This window comes from Malania oleifera, chromosome 5, assembly GCF_029873635.1.
Source record: "Malania oleifera isolate guangnan ecotype guangnan chromosome 5, ASM2987363v1, whole genome shotgun sequence".
In the NCBI taxonomy this organism is placed as follows: domain Eukaryota; kingdom Viridiplantae; phylum Streptophyta; class Magnoliopsida; order Santalales; family Ximeniaceae; genus Malania; species Malania oleifera.
The window spans coordinates 2,528,506-2,546,237 of NC_080421.1; the positions used below are offsets into that span (position 1 = coordinate 2,528,506).

Below are 17,732 nucleotides of genomic sequence, written 5' to 3' on the forward strand. Positions count from 1 at the left end.
CTTATAAGTAGTGAAAAACTGGATTTTTATCACATTTTAAGGCTTCTCTCTCTCTCTCTCTCTCTCTCTCTCTCTCTCTCTCTCTCTCTCTCTCTCTTACGGACTCTCTCCTTTCTCTCTTTGACGAAGGGTAAGATTCGTCGACGAATTTACTGAAGGACTCGTCGACGAGGTGACGTGTCTCATCAACGAATCTGACCTTATAAGTAGTGAAAAACTGGATTTTTATCACATTTTAAGGCTTCTCTCTCTCTCTCTCTCTTACGGACTCTCTCCCTTCTCTCTTCGATTTCGGTCCCGCTAGTCACCGGATTGACGATCCGAAGCCACCACGACGCTCTTGACGAAATTCTCTGCAAGTCTGCCGGAGCAGATCGTTGGTGAAACGAAGTTGGATTTCATCCTAAATTCAGGGTAAGACCTTTTAGTCTATTTTTGGCCTTATGACAGTTATAAGAAATGATGTAGGTGAAGAAATACTGATATTCTGTTTTGAAAAATGTTATTTTCAGGGTGTTATGTAGGAGGCCCTGCGGGTGTTAGGCTAGTAAACCATAGGGGCTTTCTAGTAGTCAGGTAAGGGAAATATGCTATGCTAGATATTTTTAAAATATTATACAGTTTATTAAATTATGAAAATTATGTATTAAAGTATGGCGTGACTTAAGAATATGAATATAGTATGGAGATATGTTTACGAATTTTAGTACCATGATTTTATGAATTCTAGTACCATGATTTTACAAATTTCAGTACCATGATTATACGAATTCTAGTACCATGATTATACGAATCTCAGTACCATGTTTATACAAGTTTCGGTACTATGATTATGCAATTTTCAATGTTATGATTATACAGTTCTCAGTATTATGATGTATGAATTACAGTTACAGTTTATGCAGTATCATGATTATTACGGTTATTTCAGAATCATGGTAAATTAAATAGTTGTACATAGAGATATATTATATAGTATCAGACCCTGTTGGACTATGCAGTTACAGAGTACAGTACCGTTGCTACAGATATTTATATTATGAGTGCAACCATCTATTTAGATAATACGTGGTAGTAGGTTGATCACCTAGTGTTAGCTTTACCATGATCCCAAAAGGGGGGGGGGGGGAAGTGAATTGGTATTTTTAAATTCTATCCCCTAGGTATTCCTCATAACAGCAGTATGTTCACAATTCTATGGTCAATCTAGTGCAAGTAATATCAGAAATTAAATAAAACAGTTTAATCAATTACACAAGCACCAGAAAGCAGTAAAGAGAAGGGTGACACACAGATATGTTATTGAAGTTTGACCAACTGCCTGCGTCCCCGCCTTGGCTAACCAGCACAAGGATTATCACAATAACTTGCTCACTTAAACGGGTGGAGCGGCACCTATACAAACTTGGTCAATTAGCACAGGGTTGACCTCAACCTTTACACTAATCCTTACTGGGTTGGATTATCGCCCCCTCAGACCACGCCTAGAATCTCTCAGATATACAATTAAAAGGTACAATATAAGGGTGCTTTCACGTAAAGCAGATTTGTACCCCAAATGCGCACAATTACAAACACTACAGATGATTTAAAATGTAAGCTCAATGTGGTCAAAATATTTCAACTCTCAAATATGTTTTCTATCAGTGTAGTGAGTACGTGAGAGTATCAATAACAATCTGTGTATTTCAAAATGTTTCAATCAAGTGTGTTCACATAGAATATCAAGCAAGCCTCAATAATATCAATCAGAATAATATCTCAATCACATGAATATGTATATGCTTGGATTGCAAAATAGATAATCTTTGTATTCAGCAAATGATATATACTTGAATAAATATTGCCACAAAGATTAAGGTAACAAACACAAATATCTTTTCACAAATAGTTCAATAAAGATTCCACAAGATATTTGAGTAAGTTTGAAAATGTTTTTGCAAATCAAAAACAAATACAAACTTCCAAAGATATTGTAATGAGAATGCAATACTCGGAAGTTCACCACAAGCCTTCTTAGGGTAGGCTTATTAGAAAAGCCTCCTAAGAATGCTTAGGTTATGCTCTCATAAAAATCGATTCAAGCACTCACGAAATAAGAGAGCAAACCTCTAAAAGAATACACTCAATATACTTACAAAAGATACAAAGAAGTAAGAAGGTAAGTTTGAGTGGATTTGGAAATAGTATGAGTAGCAGGGAGTCTTTAGCTTGAGAGAGAAATTGGCTTCTTTGTTTTTGCTAATCAATGCTTAATTCTCCCAAATGAAAGAGTATATATAGACATATCAGAATTTTTTACCGTTGGGGACCTATTAGGGATTGTTAGAAAAGTTTAATGACATTTAAAACATTTTAACCCCGTTTAAAGATTCTAACTACGGTAAAAAATTAGGTGCAACCCGAGAGGTCCAGTCGACCAGAAATGTTTCGGTCGACCAAGACTTATATGGTTCGGTTGACTAGGGGGATTTTGAACTGATGGCACGGTCGAATAGGAGAAGGCGATTTTTCAAATTTTCGAGGTTCGGTTGATCGGACCATTTTGAATTGACTGGTTCGGTCGACCAAACCGTTGGGATTTCTCCCAAGGACCCTCGATCGACCAGGTAGTTGGAGAACAAAAAAGGCTTGGTCGACCAGATGGTCAAAATGTTGACCCAGGGAGGTTTCAGTTGACCAGGGCTTTTTGAACTACCTGGTTCGGTCGACCAGGGCCTTGGTCAACTGTTGACCCAGGCTTGATTCGGTCGACCAGGGCAGAATGAACGGCCTTCGGTCGACCGAAAGTGCACAAAGTGTGCATTTCGGTCGTGTTTTAATACACACAGATCCTAATGAAGTGCCTAACAAACATAGGTGCAAATGAGTGTGTCCTAGGGTCATTTATGATTATGAATGCACCAAAAAAGTCCGATGTCGGTCGACCGAAGGGTAAACCCTAAGGTCTTTCTACGGTCACTTTTAGTTCGCATCTAGTTTGAGCTTACAAAATAAACCATGCATGTGATGTGTGTGCTTATTACAAACCAAATACCCTAATTACTATTATAGAAGAATTTCACTACTAAATATTACAATTGAGAAAATAAATTTGTCTTCAAGCTTTGAGCTTTCACGTGCCATCAATGTATCTACTACTATAAACCTGCACATGAACTAGATATTTATTAAATACATGAGTATTTGTCATTATCAAAACCGAGCGTGACCAATAAGGTCAACACTTAGGCCCTTGACGTGGACAGGCTCCCCATCAGATGTGGGTTGAGACCGATGGAGTATAGTGGTTTACCCTGGTCGGCCAGCCAGTGTAGATCCCTCGCCTATGGGCCGCACAACCCTGTCATGAGGGGTTAAATCATGACACACAGTTATCCACAGGGAAAGTTTTCAGTTACTATTACGTATATACAGATTTACAGAAATAGGGAACATACTAATGTACACTAGAAGTATTTTAAATAGTAACCTACAATACTGTTATGTTAAGCAACATGGAAAGGGTGGTGGATTTTTATCACTTATACTGTATTTACATATTCAGCTATACATGATTATATGAAAACAAAATTTCATAATATTGTAGCTCATTTACCACACACTAGTAATAGCATTTTTCGTCTTACTGAGCGTTGGCTCATCCTAGTGTTGAATCATTTTTGAATTGATCCAGGTAGGCGAGTAGACCAAGCTCGCAGAGAGAGGGGCTTCAGTACTGTCCTATTAGGAAAGAGTGAGTATAATTTTGGGAGTGTTTTTGTATAGCCCTCACCAATTGAGGATATTTTAGGAATAGTGATATATGTATATTTTGAGGTTAAATACTAGCACTCTGGTATTGTATATAATTATATATAGGTATGTTTATGTGATTTCCACTTCTTATTGCTTAGGTCAATGATTAGATTTACCTCAGTATGGTATAAGAGCATGTTAAATGTTATGTTATATAAAAAAAAAAATATGGAAATAAAGTAGGTCGTTACAATAACTGTTAAACTGAACTTTTTAACTTTTAAAACTATAACTATAATACTCAATCATGTATATATATACTTTTCCTTATTAAATCATTATCTAGGCACAAAAATGCCCCTATATACTTTTCCTTCAATTCATCAATAGTTCTGTATACGTAATTATATATGTATATATACGTATTGTAAAAACCACCCTTAGGCCTGTTAATCGTAAGTCATGTTTACCCCCATGACTAAGTTGTGCGGTTCGAAGACTAAACTTAACTGGCTGGCCAGCCAAACTAAATCAAAATACATAATCATTAAGTGAGATTTTCTCTATTAAACACTGGTCCGACCCAGGTGTGCACTCAGGAGAAATCCACTATCATATAAAATCACTCTACAAACAGCGTTGATGTACTCTGATCCGTTTAAACTTTAAGCTGCGGTACCGAGTATTCGTAATTTTCTGTATCATCTGTGTCATAAGGGGTAATAATATTATGAAAATATTATTTTTACTTATATTTTCGTGAAATACGCAAAGTAAAAACCAACTCATATCATTTTTACTCATATTTTCTTGAAATATGCAATGTAAAAATAAACTCATGCCACACAATTTTTGTATTGAAAATATTTTCTTGAATAAAAGTTAATGCTGTAAAATACTCGAGGGGTTTAGAAAATTTCTTGACTCAAAAATAAACACAAGTATATTAAAGATAAAACTGGTATAATTAAACATGCGTAAAAATAAATTTGAGAGAATTTTATAAAAATAGCTAGCATAATCAAAATTTACTTACAAATAAATTTGAGTAAAATAAAAATAAAAATATAACATAATCGAATTTACTTACCTCTTACTTAACTTTGTGTTACGATCATAACAAATATTTTTTTTAAAAATGAGATCAGAAAGGGTGGGTGAGTGAGAATTTAATTATAACAAAAATTCTCCCTCCACCACAAATTCTTTTACTCACTAATCATTCTTTTCCTTTGAAATTTTTTTGTGAAAAATGAATGTTGAGGGCTTTTTATTTATAGGAAAATTTTGGGGAAGAAAATGAAATTTATAAAAGTGTGGAGAGAGGGGTGAAATTATAATTTTTTAAAAATTAGGGAATGGGCATGGGTTGAGATAGGTATGAGATGGGGATAGGGATCATGTAGAGGAAATGGGAGTGCTTGCCGACACTCCCATTTAATTAATTTACTTAATTAATTGATTAATTAATTAATTATTTATTTTTTAAATTATTTTTTATTATTTTTTGAAATAGTTATTATTATTATTGTTATTATTTTTAAACTATGTTTTAGTATTTTTTTTATTAAAAAAAAATTAAGTTTAAATTTCGAAAACTTATATGGGCCCCCCCACTTGGTCTTGTAAGCCCCACACAACTTCGAGACCCAAGTGGGTCCTATGTAACTCCGATAGTTCTCACACAGTTTTATGAGCCCTACATAGTTTCAGGACTCATGTAGATCCCACACGACTTCGGGACTCATGTGGGCCTCACACGGTCTTGTGGCCCCTGCATAGGATACCTATATTATTATTGTTATTTTAACATATATTTCTACAAATTATGTTAGTCAAAATATTGTTTTATGTATATATACTTATTTACGTGTGTAAATAGTGTCTATCATGTTTGTCTTATGAAATTCCATTTTGACCACGCCGACCTCAAGGGAGCAACTGAGCCGCAATGGTCTCTGAGCATTCGTTAAGATAAGGTCTTTCTTAAGCATCAAATATGAAATTAAGGATCCTACAAAAAAGCACTTCTGTATTGATATTAATTTAATGATCATTTTATTTTTTATTATTATTATTATTATTATTATTATTATTATTATTATTATTATTATTATTATTATTATCATGCTTTAATCGTATATAGATTTTTGAGTCATTATAGGCTTTTCTTAAAATATTCTCATAGAGCAGCTCTTACCATTGGTAATATCACGAATTCAAGCTTTATTCACGAATTATTGGCTGAAGTGAAGTTTGGTAACATATTAGGACATCCCATTGGTAAGTCTGCTATCATGTCCAATGTACCAATTACCAAAAAAGAACTGACATAAAACTCCCCACACCAAAAAAAGAGGTGTGACAACCCGAATAAAAATGGAATTTAAATAATAAAGAGAAAGGGAAATGGAATCAGCAACAGAAGGAGGAAGTCGACTTCGTCGATGACATTGCACTTTGGAAGGAATAACTGAGCAGAAATCATCAGGGCTTCGTCGACGAATACAGGGGATTCGTCGACGAGGGCTTAAGAGAATTCGTTGACGAAGACTGAATTTCGTTGACAAAATTATACCGAGAGAGGTTTTGAATCGACTGAATTTCGTTGATGAGGACTGAATTTCGTCAACGAAATTATTGAAGGATTCGTCGACGAATGACGTGGCTCGTCGACGAATCTAGTTCTATAAATATAAAAAATCCGAGTTTTAGCTTCCCAATTAAGAAATCTCCTTTCTCTCTCTTTCCTCTTTGGTTTTTTCTCTCTCTCTCTCTCTCTCTCTCTCTCTCTCTCTCTCTCTCTCATTGATTTTGGGCCAGATTTATGCCGGATTGACAATCCGAAGTCACCACGACGCTCCTGGGGAAGTTCTCTTCAAATCTGCCGGAGCGGATCGTTGGTGAAAGTTAGTTGGAAATCATCCCTAAGTTGAGGTAAGATTTTTTAAGTCAAATTTGGTCTTGTGGTAGTTATAGGAAATGATATACACGCTAAAATACTGAGGTTTAATACTGAGAATTTTCAGTTTCAGGGTATTGATCAGGAAATCTTACGAGGGTTAGACTAGAATATTTTAGGGGCTTTCTCAGTAGTCAGGTAAGAGAATAAACTAAAGCAGTTATTTTTCACGCAAATTATTATTATTTATGAGCAAACTGATTTCCTGAAAATATGTACGATGTTTGAATATTATGGAATTAATGCATGTTTGAGAAAAATACTATTATTATGTTGAAAAGCGTATATATGTATGAGATGCCAGAAATCATGATTTTCAGAATGCAATGTATAGTTTTATACAGCAAATGTGTGGCATGAATATTATTTTCCATGGGAGAATATCATGATACGACGATGATACGAATGAAATATGTTTTGTGAAATCATGAAAAAGTACAGTATATTATGATGATTTTGAAATGCATGGTAATTAATTTAATTTCAGAACGATATGTATGATATGTTCGGCACGAGGTCGTAATTATGATATGTTCGGCACGAGGCCGTAATTATGATATGTTCGGAACGAGGCCGTAATTATGATATGTTTGGCACGAGGCTGTAATTATGAAATGCTCGGCACGAGGCTGTAATTATAAAATATTCGGCACGAGGCTGTATTTATGAAAATGATCAGCACGAGGCCGCTATTATATCATGTATATGTTATCAGAACCCGGATGTTAGTTTAGTTCAGTTCAAGAGCTCGATACCGTAGCTATATAAATCAGATATCTATGTTCAGACTTGTGCTAACCACCCCACGAGGGGGTGGGAGATGGATAGTCGATGTGGCTTTCAGTGTAGAGTTGTAGACGTCCACCTGGCAGTCTGGACCAGGGTGTGGCGGGCCTATTGTACTTACAAACACTTTTTGACTCGGCAGTGGTCGGCCAGCCATTGTCGAGTCCCGCCTTCAAGCTGCACAACCCGTCATGGGGGGTAATACATGACATCAGCTAGTTATTCATCCTTGGTATGTTTTTAGTATTATCAGATATAACAGACGATTTATGAATGATATGGTTTACTAGAATAATATGAAAGTATATGATGATTTAGTATGTTTTGACGTATGTTCACTGATATATGAAGTGTATTGTATATGTATAACTGCATTATATATATTCATGTTGCCACACAACTGTATTTAGTTTATTTTCCCTTACTGAGAAGTGTCTCACCCCTGAATATTAAATGATTTTTCAGGAACCCCTAAGAGACCGGTGGGTCGTGACCGCTGTTGAGTTTGTCAAGTTACCCTGTTAGGAGGGTAAGTTTTATACTAGGATCAGTAGATTTTATTGTATGATCCTAGGGTCATTTTGATGTTTTGGAGGATGTATGTAAACACAGTATTATGATATTGTAGTAAACTCTGGTATTATGCTTATGGATGGATGATTTAGATTTTATGCTTATTGCTGCTTAGGTTTCCGCTGTGATTGATAGGTGTCCCCGTTACCCACGGGTTCAGGTCGACTTTTATATTTATTATGCTACATTTTATATGAAGGAATTTGAGGTCGTTACAAGAGGAGTTCTAGATGGAAAGAAGAGAAGTTTGGCATAGGAAGGGGAGAGTTGGTTTTCTACCCAAAAAGGGGAAAGTAGTTGCCAATAAAAACATGTCCAATGTACCAATTACCCAAAAGGAATTGATATAAAACTCCCCACACCAAAAAAGAGGAGTTCTAGCCATAAAGAAGAGAAGTTTGTCATAGGAAGAGGAGGAAGTACACTAGAGGATGTGTAGAAAAGGAGAGTTGGTTTTCTACCAAAAAAGGGTGAAGCAGTTGCCCAAAAAAAAAAAAACATGAGAAGGGTTAAAAGGAAAAGAGGAAGAATATGCATAAGCATTGTTAAATCAATCAAACATATCAATCAACACGCACTTTGCATAAATTGCAATCTGTATATCCTAAAAAGAAGAATTTAATGCGTGCAAGTTGAATTTTGAAAGCAAATTTTACTTGTTGCGCCATCATTCTGAAAGCTCCTTTCTCTATAAATTCTAATCTTCTCCATAGCTTATAGGCAATCTAGAGTCATTTTAGTTGCATACACAGAAAGAAAGAAGGAAAGATATATGGAAGAAACAAGAAGAGAGTGTGGAGAATTCCACTTGTGAGTTTGCCCCACATTGGAAAAAGTGAGGAAATGATGGGTGCTTATATACATGGTTGGGCCTAAGATCCAATAGGCTTAAACTTTTGGATTAAGTTGGTGCTCACCTATGGACTCTTCCGTTGCTAACAAGTGATATCAGAATCGACGATTTATAACTCTGGGTGTGACAGTGTGTGTTCGAGGCCAATGAGGATCATCTAAGTTGCCAAGATGGATCCAAATAAGGTCAAGACGTGGGAGGTACGATTGGTTTGGAGGCTCACTTGGAATACCAACTGAGACACGTAAGACGCAGTGGTAAGGCTCACTTGAGCAAAATGTTGAAGAATTAGTCCCATGAGGGAGAAGATGACTTCCGTTCAAGGGGGAGCAGTTGGAACTCACGAGTGGTGGAGCTTCCATTCAAGGGGGAGCAGTTGGAACTCACAAGTGAAGGGGAGATTGTTGAGAATTCCACTTGTGAGTTTGTCCCACATTGGAAAAAGTGAGTGGATGATGGGTGCTTATATACATGGTTGAGTCTAAGACCTTAAGCTTTTGGGTCAAGTTGGTGCTCACTCATGCGTATCAAGCACACCTATGGATTCCTTCTGTGCTAACAAGTGGTATCAGAGCCGACAGTTCATAACTTTGGGTGTGGGAGTGTGTGACCGAAGATGGATCCGAATAGGGTCAAAACGTGGGAGGTAGGATTGGTTCAGAGGCTTACATGGAATACAATCCGAGACACGTAAGGTGCGGTGGTAAGGCCTACTTGAGCCATTGTTGGAGAATTAGTCCTATGAGGGAGAAGATGACTTCCGTTCAAGGGGGAGCAGTTGGAACTCACAAGTGAGGGGGAGGTTGTTGAGAATTCCACTTGTGAGTTTGTCCCACATTGGAAAAAGTGAGTGGATGATGGGTGCTTATATACATGGTTGTGTCCAAGACCCAATAGGCTTAAGCTTTTGGGTCAAGGTGGTGCTCACCCATGTGTATCAAAAACCAATACTACAACTAATGCTATTGAATATATAAAAATTAAAGCAATGCATAAACTAATCATAAAAGACAGCAATAAAAAACAACACAAGAATTTAACGAGGTTCGGTACCGAATTACCTACGTCCTCGAGTGCCAACGATCAATCCACTACTTTGAGATAAAGTACAACTTTGAGGTGCGATTTACAAATGGAGAGGTGAGCTCTTTATATAGCTTCAACCTCAAGTCCAAAAAATATTTCCCACCAATGTGGACAAACAAAAGAACTTCAAAACAACTTTCCCACCGATGTGGGATAACCCAACAATCTTCCCCTCACACATCGGGCTCTAAATCGGCAGGCACCACTTGGCATCCCGAGGAGAATGTTGAGAATTCCACTTGTGAGTTTGTCCTACATTGGAAAAAGTGATGGTTGAGCCTAAGATCCAATAGCCTTAAACTTTTGGATCAACTTGGTGCTCACTCATGTGTATCAAACACACCTATGAACTCCTTTGTTGCTAACAGAGAGGAGATTGGTGCTGAGGAAAAAGAAGCTAAGGCTGAAGTAGATATATGGAAATATGTATTTGGGTTCATGGAAATGGGTGTAGTGAAGTGTGCCATTGAGCTTGGCATAGCTGATGTATTGGAAGCTCACCAAAATCCCATGACACTCTTCGAGCTATCTCACGCCCTTGGTTGCACACCAGCTTCCCTCCACTGCATCATGAGGTTCTTAGTTCACTGCCGCATGTTTAAGGAGGAATTCACATGCACGGGTATTGCGAGCTATCAACAAACAGCACTTTCCCGCCGTTTGACAAAACGTGGGGACAAGAGCATGGCTGCTTTAGTACTCATGGAGAGCAGCCTGGCAATGTTAGCTGCTTGGCATTGTAGAGTTTTTATGTGCTAGCTGATCATGGGACCTTGCAGCCGTTTGAGGCTGCTCTAGGTGTGGACTTGTGGGGCTATGAAGCAGCAAATCCTACTCACAGCCAGCTCTTCAATGATGCAATGGCTTGCGACTCTAGGGTGATGATTGCTGCAATAGTTGAAGGTTGTCCAGAGGTGTTTGATGAAGTTACTACACTGGTGGATGTGGGTTTGGGGGGGGATGGGACTACTCTCTGAAGGTTGGTCAAGGCCTTTCCTTGGATCCGAGGCATCAACTTCAATCTTCCTCATGTTGTGTCCTCTGCAGAAGAGTGTGAAGGTGTTCAACATGTTGGAGGAAGTATGTTCGACAGTGTTCTGAAAGCAGATGCTGCTTTCATTAAGGTTAGAATGACTTTAATTTATACTCCCTAAAAAGCAATAGCTAGTCTGAACTTTAGACATCAAATGGTTTAATTCGGATTGCCTTTTCTTGAAAAGGCAAACTGAATTAATTTTCTTAAAATTGTTATTGTGACCAAAGAAGAGAATTTTAACTGTTCTTTTTATTGTGAAGGCACATTGAAAATGCATATATATATATATAGCCTGTTCTTCGCTAATCCCTTTCTCTTCGTGAATTGTAGTGGATTCTGCACGACTGGGGAGATGAAGAATGCATCCGAATCCTTAAAAAATGCAGAGAAGCAACCCCACCTGACAAGGGAAAGGTGATCATTGTAGAAGCTGTGATAAGAGAAGAGAAAGGTTATGAGTTTAAGGATGCAAGTTTAAAGCTAGACATGGTGATGATGGCACAAACTAAGGTAAAAGAGAGGACCTTGAAAGAATTGGAATATGTTCTTTGGGAGGCAGGGTTTAGTCGATAAACTGTCAAGCACATTCGTACTATGCAATCTGTTATCGAAGCCTACCCCTAGTTGACCATGTAACTGCAAATGTGTTAGATATGGTATGGTTTGCAATGGTATTTTTGAATCTGTGATTTTGTCGAATTCAATGTGTCTTCCATGGTGAAATGGAATATGATCCATCACCATAATTATGTTCTGGATATATATTTATTGTGCTTTTTGAGGATTCCATGAAGTCCTCATATCTGAATTTGGTAGCATGAATTTCAGGGCTTGAATCTAGATTTGTGTGGATTTGGACAAAACATAGAATGAAATTGCATTGAATTTGTTCCAATCTGCACAATGACCCGAATCCATGCTTTCACCTATAGATGTAATGGCTGCCAATTCATCTTGGTCCCATTTGTAATATTGGTGGATTAATAGTTTGTGTAAGTTTTCTAATTCCCTTTGCTTTTGTGTAGACCAAGAATTCTCTGAGAGGAGCCAAAAAAAAAGTGCACTCCTAGGCTTATTTTCCTTTCTTTCATGTTCTCCAAGCTCCAGACAGTACCTTATACAGATTGGTAGAAAGCTCCGAGGCTATAAATGATCAGAATTCAGAACACATATGAAAACTGTCTACCTAGCTTGCAATTGGATCAAGGACAGCAGAACCTTCCTCCCTTTCCCTTTTGGTTTCTCTTCCTCCAAACAGGCTATGCCACTTCAAGAATTATATAAAATGGAACTGATGTTTTCCATTTGCAGACCAACCCACCAGCAGAGAAATGTGAGGTGTCCCACATCGGCTGCAGGAACAAAACCACATTGACAATATTGGATTATAACAGTTCAAGTTTTCGTCCTGCAACCCAAGCAGCCTTGCAGTCAACACAAAGCGAACTATTCTTTCGCCTTTTACTAAAGAATACCGTGTGCGCGCTGCATAAAGAGGCATACTCCAATTTTTTGAGGGAGCCTACTCAGATTGGCTCCTTACAAAGAGTACCCTAAATATTTTAGTTTATTAACTCAATTAGTTGTTTTTCAAAGAAAAGTAGTATTGTAAACATGTAATCAAGATTTTACATGTCCCTCACTTCACTTGTGATTTTAAGTGCTAATGTCATATTTCACGATTAGTGGATTGAATTACAAATTATACCCAAACATCGATTTCTCTTGTAAAATTTCCACTGTAAAGTCAAATTAGGCATTCACAACGGCTGTAAACTGGAAACTGAATATAGGATGTTGGCTTTTTGTATAATGTTAAGCTTGTGAATTTCCTCTTTTCAACAGCACCTATAACATTTACGCCTTCCAAAAAAGAAGAAAATGCAAAAATGTTAAGGAGGGAAAAACACTTAATTTTTTAGAGTCATAATTTAATTAATGTATTTACCAAATATGAAATAATTCTTCCTATGGCTTCTTCTCTTTTCTATTGTTTTTTGACTAAGAGGTTATCTCAACTTGTCCCACATTGGTTATGTGAGCGAAACCCAGTTGGATGGAAATGGTATTAAAGAAGAAGCAAGAGGCTATAGCAGAACTATCTTTGCGCTTGGGGCAATGACGCAGTTCGTGAGGTAATAACTGAGGCGCGTCAATTGCTGGTTGAAAACTATTTCCAAACCCCCTCTTCAGCCTGGGTTTGGCCCAGGCTGTTGAGAATTTCTGGAAGGGCGCTCCCCTCTGGGGTAAAGCCCTACAAATCTTCAGTTAAACTATTCAACATTCCCTCATGATGTATTGCAACCCTAAGAATTGCTTAAGTTTGTTTAGTCCAGGAATTTGGGTAACTAAGTTTAAGTTAATTCTTCAAACCTGTTGGAACTAAAGCTGAATACCTGGAATAGCTTCTTGAACCAGATTTCTCATTGCTATAGTATATTTTAAAACCTGACTAGTCAGTGAACAACAGGTTGATTGGTTCAATTCGACCACTAACTCATCATTGATTTCATATATATACACGTATTGAATGAACATAGAATTTTTATTCATAAAAACATTTTTCATATGTCAAACTAGTTTGTTTCTTCACTAGTTAAACTCGGTTTGGATATGTTTCTATCGAATCCGGTTTTGGAGTTTAAACCAAACCAACTAGCCGAATCTGTTCCCGGCCCAACTAGTGCAATCCAGTTTTCAAAACATTGTCTTGGAAGAAACTTTCACAACTGCAAACTGGTAGAAAGGCTTTGAGGATATAACTGAACAATATTTGAAATTGGAATGGATCAAAGGCTTCAGAATCTGCCCTTTCTTCTTTCTCCTTTTCCAAACAGGTCACAGGTTAGGCCACTTTGAGAATATGATTTATGAAATGGAGCAGGTCTTTTTGTATTGTATAAGCATACCTTCTGGTAATTAGGATTCAGAAAGACCAAGAAACAAGCAATCTGCAGCGCTTCAAAAACTCAAAAGCCATGGAAGGTAATGGGTGCTATCCCACATCGGCTGAAAGAACAAACTCAGATGGGCTCGCATTTCTATAAAAAAAACTTTGTGCATAGTTGTTTTAATCATGCAGCCATGCGGTGAGCACAAAGCGAACTATTCTTTCGCCTTTTACTAAAGAATACCGTGTGCTCGCTGCTATTAGTGGCATACACCAATTTTTGGAGGGGTAAGACTTTAGTCTGACCCTTACAAATTAATAATTAAAATTTATTATTGATGGTTACAAAGATCAAATAATGTCTGTAGGTTGGTTTCAAAAGTAATTTTTATTTTAATTATTGTGTAATTTAATATGGGGCAATATGATTAGGCAGATGACCCATTTCTATGTCCATGTGTTGGAGTGATAGTGAATCCTCACTTCGGTCACTTTTACAGTAAAAATACAAAGAGGAAACCAATTTTTCATTGTATTTTCTCACTTATCTCAAATACAATTAAGAACAACATTTTTTGTTCAAATTTGATAGAAATATTTCCTTTATTGATTTACTATATGCTTTATTTTCTTCATCCCTTTCTTTAAAAATCAAACAAGAGAAAAGTGCGCTCCTATACATATATTTGTTTCGGAAAATATATGATTGCATCATTAAAGGCCCTTTTCACGTAATTATTTCTGCTGTCTTATTTCTGCAGGATTAGTGGATTGGGCTACAAATTTTACCCAAACGCCAATCTCTCTTGTATGATTTCCAACGTGTAAAGTCAAATTAGACATTGGCAATAGCTGTATATAGGATGTTGGCTTTTTGAATAATGTTAAGCTTGTGAATTTCCTCTTTTCAACAGCCCCTATAGTATTTATGCCCTCCAAAAAAGAAGAAAAAGCAAAAATGGAAAGGAGTGAAAAACACTTAAATTTTTAGTCATAAATTAATTAATGTATTTACCAAAGATGAAATTATTCCTCCTATGGCTTCTTCTCTTTTCTATTGTTTTTTGACTAATAGGTTGTGTTAACTTGTCCCACATTGGTTATGTGAGCGAAACCCAGTTGGATGGACATGGTATTAATGAAGAACGAAGAAGCAGTGCAAACTATCTTTGCGCTTGGGGCAATGACGCAGCTAGTGAGGTAATAACCGAGGCGCGTCAATTGCTGGTTGAAAACTATTTCCAAACCCCCTCTTCGGCCTGGGTTTGGCCCAGGCCGTCGAGAATTTCTGGAAGGGCTCCCCTCTGGGTTAAAGCCCTACAAATCTTTAGTTAAACTTTTCAACATTCTCTCATGATGTACTGCAACCCTCTAAGAACTGCTTAAGCTGTAGTTACTTCTACAAACTTGTTGGAACTAAAGCTGAAGCTGAATGCCTGGAATAGCTTCTTGAACCAGGTTTCTCTTTTCTATTGCATATATTAAAAGTTGACTAGTCAGTGAACCACAGGTTGATCGGTTAACTGAACAACATTTGGAATTAGAATGGATCAAAGGATTCAGAATCTGCCCTTTCTTTTTTCACCTTTTCCAAACAGGTCACAGGTTAGGCCACTTTGAGAACTTGATTTATGAAAAGCATACATTGTGTTAAGTAGAATTCAGACAAGCATGAAACGAAAACAATCTGCAGCACTTCCAAAACTCAAAAGGCAGAGAAGGTAATGGATGCTATCCCACATCAGCCTAAGGAGTAAACTCACATGGCTCGCATTTCTATAAGAAACTTTGTGCGTGGAAGGACAAATCATGCAGCCATGTGGTGAGCACAGAGCGAACTATTCTTTCGCCTTTTACTAAAGAATACTGTGTGCTTTCCGCTATAAGTGGCATACTCCATTTTTTGGCGGGGTAAGACCGTAGTCTAGCCCTTACAAATTAATAATTAAGATTTTATCTTTGATGGGGTATAATGATTATTTAATTGTTGTTAGTGGTTACAAAAATTGAATAAAAACCCTATGGGTTGGTTTAAAAAATTATTATTATTATAATTATTAAGTAATTTTATAGTGGCAATGTAATTGGGCTATCCGCCCATTTCTTTGTCCATGTGTTGATGGTGAAGACACTGCTAAGCACCCTCCCTTCGGTAATTACCGTAAAAAGAAAAAGAAAAACAATTTTTCATTATATTTTCTCTCTTATCTCAAATACAATTAAGAATAAAAAGTAGTTCAAACTTGATTTCAAATTAATAAAAATTAAAGGTTAAATGAATATAAGAGAAAAATATTCCATTCATTGATTTACTATATGCTTTATTTTCTTTAACTTTTCTTTGAAAACCAAACAAGAAAAAAGTGTGCTCCTATATATATTTTCCTTTCTTTATGTTCTCCAAGTTTCACACAAAGTTGAGGTCTTGGTAGAAAGCTTTGAGGCTATAGATGACGTATTTAGAACACACCAACTTTCTTCCTAGCTTGGAATTGGACCAAGGACTATAGAATCTAACTTTCCCTTTCGCTTTCTCTTCTTCCAAACAAGCTAGGCCACTTTAAGAATTATACAATATGGAACAAATATTTTCCCTCCCACAGGTCAGTTAGTAAAACAAGAAACACACGATCAATTTCACTTTACCACAGGCTTGCTCTTAACAAGTGTAGTCTAAAAATGGAACACTTTTTTAGTAGATAATTCCACCAGTGGATTAAGGAAAACAAAGGCATTCCACATCAGCTATCAGAACGAAAACCACTTTGACAATATTGAATTATAATTTTTGCACAAACCAAGTAGTCGTGGAGTGAGCACAAAGTGAACTATTCTTTCGCCTTTTACTAAAAAATATTGTGTGCTCGCTGCTTATGGCGACATACTCCAATTTTTTTTTAAGGAGCCTACTCAGATTGGCTCCTTACAAAAAATATCTTAAAGCATTTTATTTTCTTTAGTTGTTTTTTCAATAGTACTTAAAATGAAAGTAATACTGTAAACTGTAAACGGAACCTTACGTGTTTCATGCTTGTGAGTTAAAGGGCCGATGCCATATTTTATAATCAGCGGATTGAGTTACGAATTTTATGTAATAGATGGTTCGGAATGTCGATGTTAAGATCTTCAACGAGTAAAGTCTTCAATGAATAAAGTCAGTTTCACATCAAAATTATCAATAAACTAGAAACAGAATATAGGAGTTTGACTTTTTGGCTAATATGAAGTATGTGAACTTTCTTTATTCAACATCACTGAAATTTTCAGACTAAACCAGAAATTGATGAAGGGATATTGAATCTCCTCATTCAACAGCAGTTAAAAATTTGGCAATGAGGTTGTATTTCCCACATTGGTTACGTGGAAGAAACCGAGTTGAATTAACAGTAAGGATTGACCATTTGTTCCCAAGTTTGAGTCCAAGGAAATAGAGTCTTAGCATCAAAGCAAGGGTAAGGTTGTGTACACTGTGACGTCCCTCCCCTACCCTCACAAAGCTGCACTTTTATCTCTTAAATATAATATGCTATTGACTCTGCGTTATTGGCAAAAATAGTAATGAAGAAAATTGTTATGTTGGATTCCCCAGGAGAAGTTCTTGCAATCAAAGCATATTATTCATAAACTATAGAACTGAAATGATACCACTATTTGTGTTTTCACTTTCCCTGCCTTCATGGCTTGTCTCCCAAATGAATAAATAATGAATGACAAAGCAAAATTATCATTATTTAATTGTTGTTAGTGGTTACAAAAATTGAATGACAGGTTGGTTTAAAAAATAATTATTATTTTAATTATTACGTAA

At 36.6% G+C, this 17,732-nt stretch overlaps 5 non-coding genes and 2 pseudogenes across 5 annotated transcripts; all 7 read left to right on the forward strand.

The window, feature by feature from the left end:
• The first annotated feature begins 10,343 nt into the window (after nt 1-10,343).
• LOC131155081 (acetylserotonin O-methyltransferase-like) lies at nt 10,344-11,733 on the forward strand (annotated as a pseudogene).
• Nucleotides 11,734-12,454: 721 nt separating this feature from the next.
• Nucleotides 12,455-12,573, forward strand: LOC131156907 (U5 spliceosomal RNA). The gene has a single exon (XR_009137171.1). It is a non-coding gene; the product is annotated as a U5 spliceosomal RNA (small nuclear RNA).
• Nucleotides 12,574-13,134: 561 nt separating this feature from the next.
• On the forward strand, nt 13,135-13,288 carry LOC131156898 (U4 spliceosomal RNA). The gene has a single exon (XR_009137162.1). It is a non-coding gene; the product is annotated as a U4 spliceosomal RNA (small nuclear RNA).
• Nucleotides 13,289-14,114: 826 nt separating this feature from the next.
• Nucleotides 14,115-14,227, forward strand: LOC131156904 (U5 spliceosomal RNA). Its single transcript, XR_009137168.1, has one exon. It is a non-coding gene; the product is annotated as a U5 spliceosomal RNA (small nuclear RNA).
• An 862-nt stretch (nt 14,228-15,089) lies between these two features.
• LOC131156885 (U4 spliceosomal RNA) lies at nt 15,090-15,241 on the forward strand. The gene has a single exon (XR_009137149.1). It is a non-coding gene; the product is annotated as a U4 spliceosomal RNA (small nuclear RNA).
• Nucleotides 15,242-15,737: 496 nt separating this feature from the next.
• LOC131156909 (U5 spliceosomal RNA) lies at nt 15,738-15,844 on the forward strand (annotated as a pseudogene).
• Nucleotides 15,845-16,727: 883 nt separating this feature from the next.
• LOC131156911 (U5 spliceosomal RNA) lies at nt 16,728-16,848 on the forward strand. Its single transcript, XR_009137173.1, has one exon. It is a non-coding gene; the product is annotated as a U5 spliceosomal RNA (small nuclear RNA).
• The last annotated feature ends 884 nt before the right edge of the window (nt 16,849-17,732 follow it).